We start from the raw sequence: 11,230 nt of genomic DNA, 5'->3' as shown, positions 1-11,230 counted from the left end.
CAGGCAAAAAAACGCTATATTCTGGTGGCTGTAGATTACTTCACCAAGTGAGTGGAGGCAGAGGCGGTCAAGAACATCAAGACAAAGGATGTCATCTCTTTCATATGGAAGAACATCATTACCTAGTTTGGGGTACCTATGTCTATGGTGTTTGATAATGGCCCTTAGTTTGAAACGCCTCATCTCAAGATTTGGTTGGGAGATCAATTGATCTTACACTATTTTGCATAAGTCGGCCGACTCCAAGCAAACGACCAAGTTGAAGCCTTCAACAAACTCATTTCAGACGGCATCATGAAGAAAATTTAAAAAGCCGGTGGCTTATGGGTAGAGGAATTAATTCATGTCCTGTGGGCCATCCGGACAACTGCCAAAGGGGCAACCGGTAAAACCGCATTTCTCAAGATATACAGTGCTGAAGCCATCTTCCCCATCGAACATTACGAGCCGAATCTGTGAGTCTTGCTTTAAGATGAAGAGGCCAATTGGGAGGATATGTGGCTGGCATTGGTCTCCCTCTCGAAACACATGGGATGTTGCCTTGCGTCATGAGATATACCATCTGAGAATGATGAGAGCCTACAACAAGAAAGTGGAAAAGCGCCCTTTGAAAGTTGGCGACTTCGTGTTACGAAAAATGGAGGCAACCGGTAGGGCCAATGAGCTTGGAAAGCTGACTCCTAATTGGGAAGGCCCTTACCGGATCTATGAGGTAGTTAGGGATGGCACCTACTGCCTAGAAACCCAAGACGACATAAGCCTGCCTAGAACTTAGAATGTAGAAAACTTAAAATAGTACTACTTCTGAGGGTTATAAATTTTTGTAAACAAGAAGTCTATCAATGAAAAGTTGCTTTTTGTTTCAATTACATTATTATTTGTCTTTATGCCATATGGGCAATGCATATACGAACTTTTAATGTTTACTTTAAAAATTTAAGTTTGAAACTTCACACCATAACACACTAAGCACAAAATGGCTAAGTGGCTACGCAACCGGTCTTGATTCAGACGTGAGGCCTACGGCCGGTGGGTTGCTCATTTTACAAATCGCCTGTTCTAGTATGAAACTTGGCATCCGGCGACACCCTTCCAGGTGCAATTGTCGCAGAGAGCATTATATAGCTTTCTCTAGGTTTACACATAGACGACAAAGATTGAACGACCTAGTTGGTAAACTCATAGCCGTCTGACCAGAATAATCTAAGGAACGACTAAGCACGCGACGAAATTGGATGTCTCGTACAACTTACCGGCTATCAACCAGAGTTCTTACTTAGATTATTTATTCCAAAATTGCACAGTTTCCCCTAAAGGGATTAATGAGTTTTGTGTAATGGCTATAAAACTATCCCAGACGGTTATTTACCGCCTGAGTAAGAGGCTGGAAGCGCCTACATTAATGGCCGGCTGTGTACTTCGTTTGGGCCAATCACCATTGTTATTTATTGGCCTTAAAACATCCAATACTTCTCAATGTATCAAATGTTTTCAAGCCAATCAATAAATTTGAAATGAAACCAACCACACAGCCGTCCAGGGGCAAGAGCAGCCAGATTACTACCTGTCGCATGCTTTTCATAAGTTAGGGAAAATATTAAAAATGCGTGAAGACTTGCAGTATATATTCAAACTTCAATTCAAAAATTAAAATTTAAACATAAATGCAAATATGTGCAAAAGTCGACTAAGTCGGAATACTTCATAAATAATCGGCACAAAAGTCTAATAATATTGTCAATCGGGTATACATCCGGTGAATAAGAAAAGAAAATTATCAACCCAAATCCATAGTTGGTAAAATTACAACATACTCGGCACACAGGCCGAAAAATAAGATTAATTGCATACTACCGCAGAAAGATCGGGAGGCTGGCTTAGGGCTACCTCTCCGGCTAGTCATGACCAGAGGGAAGGGTTCATTCATTCGCATTAGGCTCCTGGGATTGATCTGCTTGGGCCTCAGCATTGGCGTCACGCGTCTGGGGCTGGGAAGTTTAATTTACTTGTCCCTCAGCTGGCTCCCCACCATCATCATCTGAGACTTCATATCCTAGTTCGGTTGCCCAGATTTTAAATAGAGGTGGAGCTGCCTCTCCCAGCACTTGGGCATCATACACCGTAGTGGAGTAGTCATACCTAAGTTTGTAGACCTCAAAGTCTTCGTCTTGGTATAGGAGACTCCAAGCAATTTTAAGACAGGCCTCATTATCGCGCTTGTTCTCCTCCACCAGGCGGCCTTGCTCCTTAGCAATTTCATCCTGCTGCTGGCTCCTCAGGTTGACAAGCTCCACCCTTAACCGGGCAACGTCCGCCCGGAGCTTTGAGTTCTCCTTATCAGCGTCCTCCAATGCCTTGAGATCAGATTAAGCATTCTTCAATTGTAGCTCAAGGTCATTTGCCCGGTTGTTAGCATCATCGTTAGCAGCCGTCATGTTCCGGATTAGCTCCTCCTGTTTAAACGCTACTGCTTTAATCTTTAAATCCCACATATAGTTAGCATATTCAACAGAGTTGAGATTTTGAGTGGCCCTCTTTTTGGCATCATTTACCTCTTTTTGCTTCCGCCTGAAGAGGCCCCGTAACCCATCCACCCACATCATTACCTAAAGAGAGGGGGTTAGTCGGGAAATTCAATACTTAACAAAATTAAACTGAAAATAGTACTGAGTTGAGTTTAACTTATCTCCACCAGCTGGCTCATTACTCGGTTAAAATCCACTACCTGCTGATCAGGTACGGAGTTCTTCTCAGACCGGGTGAGGGTCCTCACCATCCGTTTTGCTAACCTAGGAAGATCCGGCTCGTCGGATGTAAGATGTACACCATAAGAAGTATTTGGTGAGAGGGATGCAGCGTAGTTGGCACTCATTCGTTGTCGGCTGCTGACTGAACCTCCCGAAGGGTTGACCTTAGTCTTGACACGCATAAAGTCATGTGGCTAAGGAAGTTCAATCCAATTCTTACCTTGGGTTTGAGGCTGGGGTTTTAGAGCATCCTCCTCCGTAGTCGTTGCCTCACCAGCTGCAACATTGGGTGGCTGGCCCCCAGTCATAGGACGCATTCTTTGAGCGCTCTGAGTTTTCAATCAGAGTCTTCATGGCTGCAGGATTTTTGCCCCCAGTCATAGGACGATCCATGTTGGCAGAAGAAATTTATTGGGAAGGATTATTCTTGGCAGCCTTAGCACCGGGAGTCTTCTCTAACTCATCACCCGGTCTTTTGAGGAAGGAGTCAATACGACAATAGCCGGCAAAATGCTGGAGAAAAGATAAAGTAAAAGGGAGTTAGGCGGTCTTACCCCACCCTTTTTTGCCTCCTTGGTCTCAGCAACAGCCTTCTTGGCTTGAAGCTGCTCTTTGCGCAGCAACGCAGCGGACTTAGCCCGCGTCTTCTCCGGGTCAACCATTTTCAGCGCTTCTTCTACAAGGAGCAAACGAATAAGTTAGATAAGGCAATTAAAAGAATCGAAGTAAATAAATAAGAGGCGTCAATTCCCCGGATGTATAGTGGGTCTACCCTTGGTGAACATTGTGCTAAGTCCACAAGCGGACAAGAATGCCTCATCCTTGACAAATTCCAGATGGGGGATCCAGTTCTTGGGCACGACTATGTGAGTCCCATCCCATAAGGGCTCAGTCGTGGTCTAAAAAAATCCCTGCTCCATTATTTGTTTGTGAGCTTTGGAAGAGAGATGGGGAAGGGTACATTTCCTGCCCAACAGAGCCGGTTCCCTGTTGAACCGGCGCAGGATCCGGTTGTGGCTCAATCTTGGAGAGGAGGCAAGATAGAACATCTACTTCCAACCGGTCCATTTGGACACTTTTTCCAAGGACATCAAGTATTGGGGAAGTGTGGTAAGAGTATACCACGCCCCATGACCGCCTAGGGCCTTGCTCATGTAGTGCATGTGAGCGAAGGCAGAAAAACTGGGCTCTAGATTTTGAAATTCGCAGGCGGCGATGTAGCTCAAAATATTGACCCCCGAGATTGGGGTAGGCTGCCAAACGCCTACATCGTACCCCTTAAGAATTTTCCTAATACCCCTATGAAGGGGGAAACGGAGGCCGGCTGCAATTACCGCCTCATAGAAGACGAAGTAATTGTCAGCATTCTCTATCCCATCATCCCAGGCCATTACCGCATCACAAGGCGGGACCTCAATTACCCATGCCTTCTCAAAGGGGTGCGTCTCCTGAAAGGATTCAAAGCCGCTTTGTAACAGGGCGATGTCACCCGACAGCATCCTGGTCTTTTTTGGGTCTGAAAGTGCTGAAGCTTCGGCCGGCTACTGGTAGTCAGTTGAAAATCATCTTGATCGGAGCTAGATGCCTCTGCCCCCGATCTTTCGGCGGCCTCGTTGCCGCCTGCCTTCTCTCCTGATCCGTGAGTGGAGGTAGCCTCTTTATCGTCTACCTCCCTCACGCTCGAATTACTTAAGGAAGAGGGAGCCTCATCATCAGAATCACTTCTCTCCTCCGATTCCTCTTGTTCCCTACCCGGAACAACCTCATCCGCGGGCACTTCCCTAGCACGCCGTCTTCTTGGCTTGATAGCCGTTTGTTAAACTCTAGCCATTGTGTCCTGCACAAACACAAAGAGGGACGGATTTGGTGATGAGCACAACAGTTCCGAGAGTCTAGAAAAGGCACCCTCTATTCTAGATTTAGCCGTACCGGGAGACCGGCTGAATGTCCTAGGCATTGCCGAATGTGTGGATCGAGAGTTCATTTTTATTTTTAAAGAATATGTATATAGACGGAACAAGAATGTATCCAGATGAAAAAGAAGAAAAAGTTGAAAGAGGGTACAGGCGGTTAGCTTACTTTGATTCTGAATTTTCTGAAAACTGCAACAGACGGTGACCGGGTGTTGTAAGTGAGCACTCGAAAATCTTGAAAAACCTAAAGCAGACGGGATTAGAGAATCTCTCACTAGAACCTTACTTTCTCTCTCTTGAAAAATCTCAAAAGCTTATAAACTCTATTTATAGAGGGGTGAAACGGAGATATCCCCGTCACACCCCAGAAGGTGAATAGCCGTTATTACTATTCACCACTCACAGGGGGACGCGTGTCACAGGCGTCACGTGGCCCGCCACGTCACCCTTGTGAGGGGCAAATGTTTAGGGTAAAAATACCCTAGACACGTGGACCAGTGAGAAAGGCCCACGTGTGAAGCTCTTGTAGGCCACCATAGGCCACTCACCAGCTAACACGTGGCAACGTTAGAGAATAATCAAAATTGCGGCCTTCAAGGGCCCAATTCCCGAGGAATCCACACTTTGCGGCGTAGCCCATAAAATCTAGGTCAGAGTGACCTAGGGAGGGGCACTTTTCCAACAACTCAATTAATAGGGAGAAATTCCCCAAAATCAGGGACACATTCAATCATTTAGTACACTTATTTTCTCTTTCATCAAAGAAAACCTTATCTCCGAATCCGAGAAGATCCCATTAAATTTTTCGCACTTTTATCTCTTTTCAAGTTACTAACTTGATTTTCGGAGGCGGAGCTTCAACCACACGGAGTCTCCGTTGCTTTTGCAGGTACAACTCAGCCGGACCAATCTTTGTGACGTAACTCTCCCGAGGGACATAAACACCCAAAACAGGAGTAAAGTCCATTACACTGAAGTATTAGGGTTTCAATACATAGTCGTTAGTCATCTTTCTCTAAATTCACTCCCCTCTCTCTCTCATCACTCAATCTGCTCACTCTGAATCTACTAAGAAATTCAAGCTATTTTCTTCATTTTCCTTATTTTTTCGTTGATGTATGATCTCTTCTTTAATCATCTATTTGGTTTTCAATTTTTTTTAGCTTACATTTGGGATTTTGTGAATTTATTTTAATGAATTTTGTTGGATCTTGAAGATTTGATACATTTGGAAGACTGAATTAGTGTTGATTGAGATAAAAAAAAAAACGGTTAAAATAACGATTGGAGTTCGATAGTTTCTAAGGCAAACTGGAGAGCGCGAGATTCATTTCTTCTTCGCTCTCTTACCCTCAATTTTGAGATCCGATTGGACCTTCATCGCCACCTCCTCTGCCGCCGGAGTCCAATGGCACTTGCTTCTCTCTCCTCTTCTTCCTCGTTCAACCGCTGCTTCCATCTTCTGGGAAAATGGTACTTGTTCTTCTCTCATTTTTTTTCAAGCGATTTTTATACTTTTGAATCGATTTATTTGATCAAATTCTGTGATTATTTATAGAATCGAAACTTAGAAACTATTTTGATCTTCAAATTGGTACGTGTCTTTTCATCTCTTAATCCATTTTTTTTAATTATGCATCTAGTGATGTTAGTCATGTTACACGATTTAATCTCATTGGATTTTATTTGATTTGTTAAGAATTAAGGTAGGATTAAGATCAACCATTGATGAAGTTTTTCCAAAATATATTAATAGATCTTATGTCACTTATGCGGTTTGATTTTGTATTTGATGGTTGATATTAATTGACTACTTTGTATGAATTATTCATTTATGGACTACCTAAAGTATGAAAAGAGAAATAAGACAATATTCTTATGATATAGTGAACAGAGCTGAACTAAACTGAACTGATCGGGCCTGAATTGAATTGAAATTAAGCGGAAGAGAACAGTCCCTTATAGTCTCATTTACTTGTTGACTTTTCATTATAGGTCATTCTTAATTATTTTTATTTTACGTTTACTTATAGTTTTAGCCTCATTTTCACGTTGATTATATGGTGCCATTAAACAGGTACCAAATGCAGTTGGATTTATTCTCAAGACGATTCAATTAGTAGTCTATGCTCGTTATAGTAATCTAAACAATGATCAACAATATATTGAGCCCCCTGTTTAGTGGAAAATCAGCAAATTACTCAATTTTTTATTAATCAATCACTTTTAGATTTTATATTTGTATACTTCGTACATAAAATTTACTCCAATGTGTAGCTTGATTCTTTGATTTCTGCCGCTTGTATATAAATTTATGTAACTTGAAATTTAAAAAAATTGTGTATAATATGATTGTCATACAGAGCATTTGTTACTCCATCTATATAATAAGCTCATACGGAGCATTTGTTACTCCATCTATATATTAAATCTTTTGTGCTTTACATGATTTTCGTGCTCATTTTTGCAGGACAAAGTATACCTGGATAATGTGGAGGCAAGTGTTGCTGTTCTGAAAAAGGTTTCTGAGGAAAGAAGGGAACAACATCTGAACCAGCCATCTCTTGAAATTGTATAGCAGACTCTGAAGAGTTTCCAGCAGAAGGTAGGTTCCATGATCCTCACTCAACCTTTTTATTTGAGTCAATCACTTCTGGAGCCGTAGATTGAAGGATAAAATACAATAAAAAATAAAGATTGATAGAGAGAATCAACTTCTGCTAATTCTGTTCTTGAAAAATAGGCCATAATATGATTGTATCAGACTTTGTATAATTCCTTGGCTCATAACAGTGATATCTACAAGAATTAAGTATGTAGTATGCTGAATTACATTGACTTAGGTAGTAGTTAAAACTTTTTTTATTGAAATTAAAGCTGATGGGTGAGATATACTGTCATTTTATTTTTAAAGTACTGTATTTTTTGCGATTTTTGAAATCAATATGTTGCTAGAATCTCAATAAATGGAGATCCCTTTGGTGATTTTAGGCTCACACTATCATGGTTGTGTTTATCTGAGAAAATGGGGTGCTATATTAAGCCGAGGTTTCCTGGTTTGTGGAAAAAGTTATAATGGGATTACCTCTCACATGTGAGAATTTCTCTTGTAGGGTCTAGGGATGGCCTCATAAGAAGCCGGATTAAAATGGGATTACCTCTCGTGCTCATCTTGGAGAAGCAAGGTGTCACCTTTATTATTATTATTATTATTTTTTGCTGCCGAGAGATAGGCTAATAATTCCATGCATCTTCTGATCATTGTTTTGGTAGTCCTGCATAATTACAACTCCTTTTGCCTCTGATGAACTGTGCACTTGATTATGTCCTCTATGTGTTCCATGTTGTTACTATTATCTCTAATCGATTATGATGTAACACACGTCTCAAAAGACCAGTTGCTCATGGTCTCAGGCCTTCCATTGTGATTGGAAATTTCAGTTTTAGTTTTTTAGGGATAAAAGTAATTATTATTATTTTATCGCAGGAGTATACAGGAAGATGCATTGATGGAAACAGAATTGTCTAATGGGGATGAAAATGGTGTAGCTGAAAGCCAATGTGTCGATGAAGTAAGTTTTTCATATCTCCCCGTACAAATGTATTATCAATCATAAACCATAACTCATTTAATTTGTTTGATTTGTATTCGAACCTACTCTCATAATTTTGAGCTGAGCATTGGATTTTTAACTCACAAATAGAATTGGAGATTGGCAATGGTTATTATAACAAAAATACTTAGTTTTGAAGTGTAATAAATCACATTGGCACATGATATATCCTAAATTGCAAGCTTCCCTTCTGACAGTACTGATATACTTCATTGGAGAAGCTGAGGTGCAACATAATCTTCTTGATGAAGCGCCTAAATTCTTTTTTATGAAATGTTTCACTCTTTTTTAGTGAATGGTGGAGTCCATAATGTAATATATATATATATATATATATATATATATATGTGTGTGTGTGTGTGTGTGTGTGTGTGTGTGTGTGTGTGTGTGTGTGGAGCATTATCATGCAGACTGATTACTTGGAAATAGTAGGTAAGAAGTTGGTTGCTTAAGCAGGGTCAATGCTGAAATAGTATGCCTACTGTGATAATATGATAAAATAGCTTGCATATGAGTAATAACTTGCCTTTCTTTGTCAAGATATTGGACCTTGAAACTTAGCTTGTAGTATCTTTTTCATTAATGATATAAATGTAGCTTTATTACTATTTTTTAGTAGATCTTGAGGTAAGTACTCATTATTGTACTAGACTTATTCTAATAGCCATTACATGTTGAGTCTTGCTTGACCATCTTTTGCTTAGCTGAAAGGTGTGCGTTTCTAAGTTTCTCTGTATATATTCATCTTTTGTTGCTATACAGTCATTGGCTCGCATGAACAAGAACTCGTGGCTATTTTGGTGGAGCCTTTATCTCATAGTTAGTGAAGTTCCTCGTTTTACTTTATTTTCTGTAAAATTCACATAGTCCCTCGCAGATAAATAGCTATCTATTTTTTTGATCCATTACAAATACAAGTACAAATTAAATGTTATGAGGTACTCTTAAAATTTACATCATGTTCATTAATTTTTGTAATGCTTATCGTATTGGTACGATTGAAATAACTTTGTTCAGGATTTAAGGAAGTGTACAACGGTTCCAAACATGTCTATCTTATATAATTTGGGATGCTTGTTTTGGTATATTGCTATCTTAGTCCAGGTTTGTTCATTTTCCCTTTTTTTGCAGGCTTGAACAAATATGGAGGAAGATAGACAATGAAAGAAGTACTTCAACTTTTATAATGTATGCTGCCGCTCTTAGTTGCTGCAGCCAGCTTTTGGTTGCTGCTGTTTTGCTACTAATAATGCTGCTCTTTGTTGCTACTGATACTGCTGCATTTAGATGCTGCTATGATTCGTTATTTACTAAAATTTAATTAACATTTTTAGCATTACAATATTGTTGGTTTATAAGGAGCTTCTTGATGTAAATTGAATTTGGTGTATATGCTATGATTGAAAATATGTTTGTGGCATGAAAACCAGCATTTGGTATATATTAATTATAGTTGATCGTATTTATTCGTGAATGAAAAAAGATTAGGGGTATTTGTAGCTGGCACCTGGTTGCTAGTTACAAATACCCCTAATATTTTGCCTAATTTAAACATTATTCGTAACGGACATTTCAGGTGCCAGTTACAAATAACAACTTATTTGTAACGGGCATTTCAGGTACCCGTTACGAATAATGGGTTATTTGTAACGGGCATTTCAGGTACCCGTTACGAATAATGGGTTATTTGTAACGGGCATCTGAATGTCAGATGCCCGTTACAAATAACCCATTATTCGTAACGGGATCTGAAATGCCCGTTACAAATAACGCATTATTCGTAACAGGCGTTTTAGGTGCCCGTTACGAATAAATTGTTATTTGCAACAGGTGGTGCCCGTTACAAATAACAAAGACCATCCGTAACGGCCGCATATGTAACGGTTGCTGCCCGTTACGGATGGACATTTTTTGCCCGTTACGGATGGCCTTTTTTCCACTAGTGTGCTTAGGTAAAGTATTTTGAGAGAATAGGGAGACTAGTGTTTAGGCTAAAGAGGGAGAAGAGAATGATTTTGTGATCAATCTTGTTGATTATTAAAAAAAGGAGTGATATGACGTCTATTTATAATGAAGAAAGAAGGGTCGAAGAATTAAGATAAAAATTCGAATTTAATCAAAATAAAACCTGATAGACAGTAGTTTTTGCGATTTGTGTTTTTATCATATCTTTTTATCCAGAATTTAGAATAAGATAAATAATATGTCGTTGGAAAGTTGTAGAAGTCTACTTTCTAACCCAATCGAAATCATATTAAAATATCTTGTATAATAAAGGATATGGGCCGAAATAGTGGGACGGTGTTAGTTTTGGATAGTGTATCGTATTTCAATCATTTTTTTCGTTATAGCTCGGAATTAATATTATAATATGTCATTGGAAAGATAATTTCGAGGGATATCCAACCATCTAAGATTTGGATATAATCTATGAGGCATAAAAATAATATCTGACTATCTTTGAACGTCTTTCAATTCGAATAGAATTAAGACTTTAAAAAATTAAAAGTTTTATTTAATTTCAAACTCTTTAATCTTATCTTTTCAAAAGGAACAATTAAGATCTTTTAGAAACTTATTGAAGAAACTAATTAATCCTAATTGTTTTAGGAATGAGATTAAAGTCTCTAGACCCTCCACATGATCATTGGGTCGTAGGTAACATGGGCTTCGATTCGATTTAGGCTCAGTTTAGTATTTTGCCCATAACTTATTCGCTATAACTCAGATTTGGGCTTATAATATATCGTTAATATTCAATCATTGCACCCAGATTATGGACCAAAATAAACTAGTCTAAACGTTTCTACATAATGAATGATTTTAAGGGACACGAAATGATTTATTTTGGGTTTAAAGGCACGAAAAGAGGAAAATAAGTTATGGTTTGGGGAAATAGGCTAGGAATTGCGTTGGTTTTGAAATGTATTGGGATTGAATATGGATTTAAACACTC

At 39.3% G+C, this 11,230-nt stretch overlaps 1 long non-coding RNA gene across 3 annotated transcripts; it reads left to right on the top strand.

Moving 5' to 3' along the window:
• The first annotated feature begins 5,586 nt into the window (after window positions 1-5,586).
• Window positions 5,587-9,734, top strand: LOC110691582. Of its 3 annotated transcripts, XR_002505322.1 has the most exons (6): window positions 5,587-5,776; window positions 5,878-6,133; window positions 7,131-7,265; window positions 7,774-7,845; window positions 8,148-8,232; window positions 9,406-9,734. It is a non-coding gene; the product is annotated as an uncharacterized LOC110691582 (long non-coding RNA). The 3 variants fall into 3 exon arrangements; XR_002505320.1 differs by having other exon boundaries at window positions 5,587-6,133; XR_002505321.1 differs by lacking the exon at window positions 7,774-7,845 and having other exon boundaries at window positions 5,593-6,133.
• The last annotated feature ends 1,496 nt before the right edge of the window (window positions 9,735-11,230 follow it).

Source organism: Chenopodium quinoa, unplaced genomic scaffold, assembly GCF_001683475.1.
Source record: "Chenopodium quinoa cultivar QQ74 unplaced genomic scaffold, ASM168347v1, whole genome shotgun sequence".
Lineage (NCBI taxonomy): Eukaryota > Viridiplantae > Streptophyta > Magnoliopsida > Caryophyllales > Amaranthaceae > Chenopodium > Chenopodium quinoa.
Note: the sequence above shows the minus strand (reverse complement) of the source record. Positions and strands in the feature narration are given on the sequence as shown.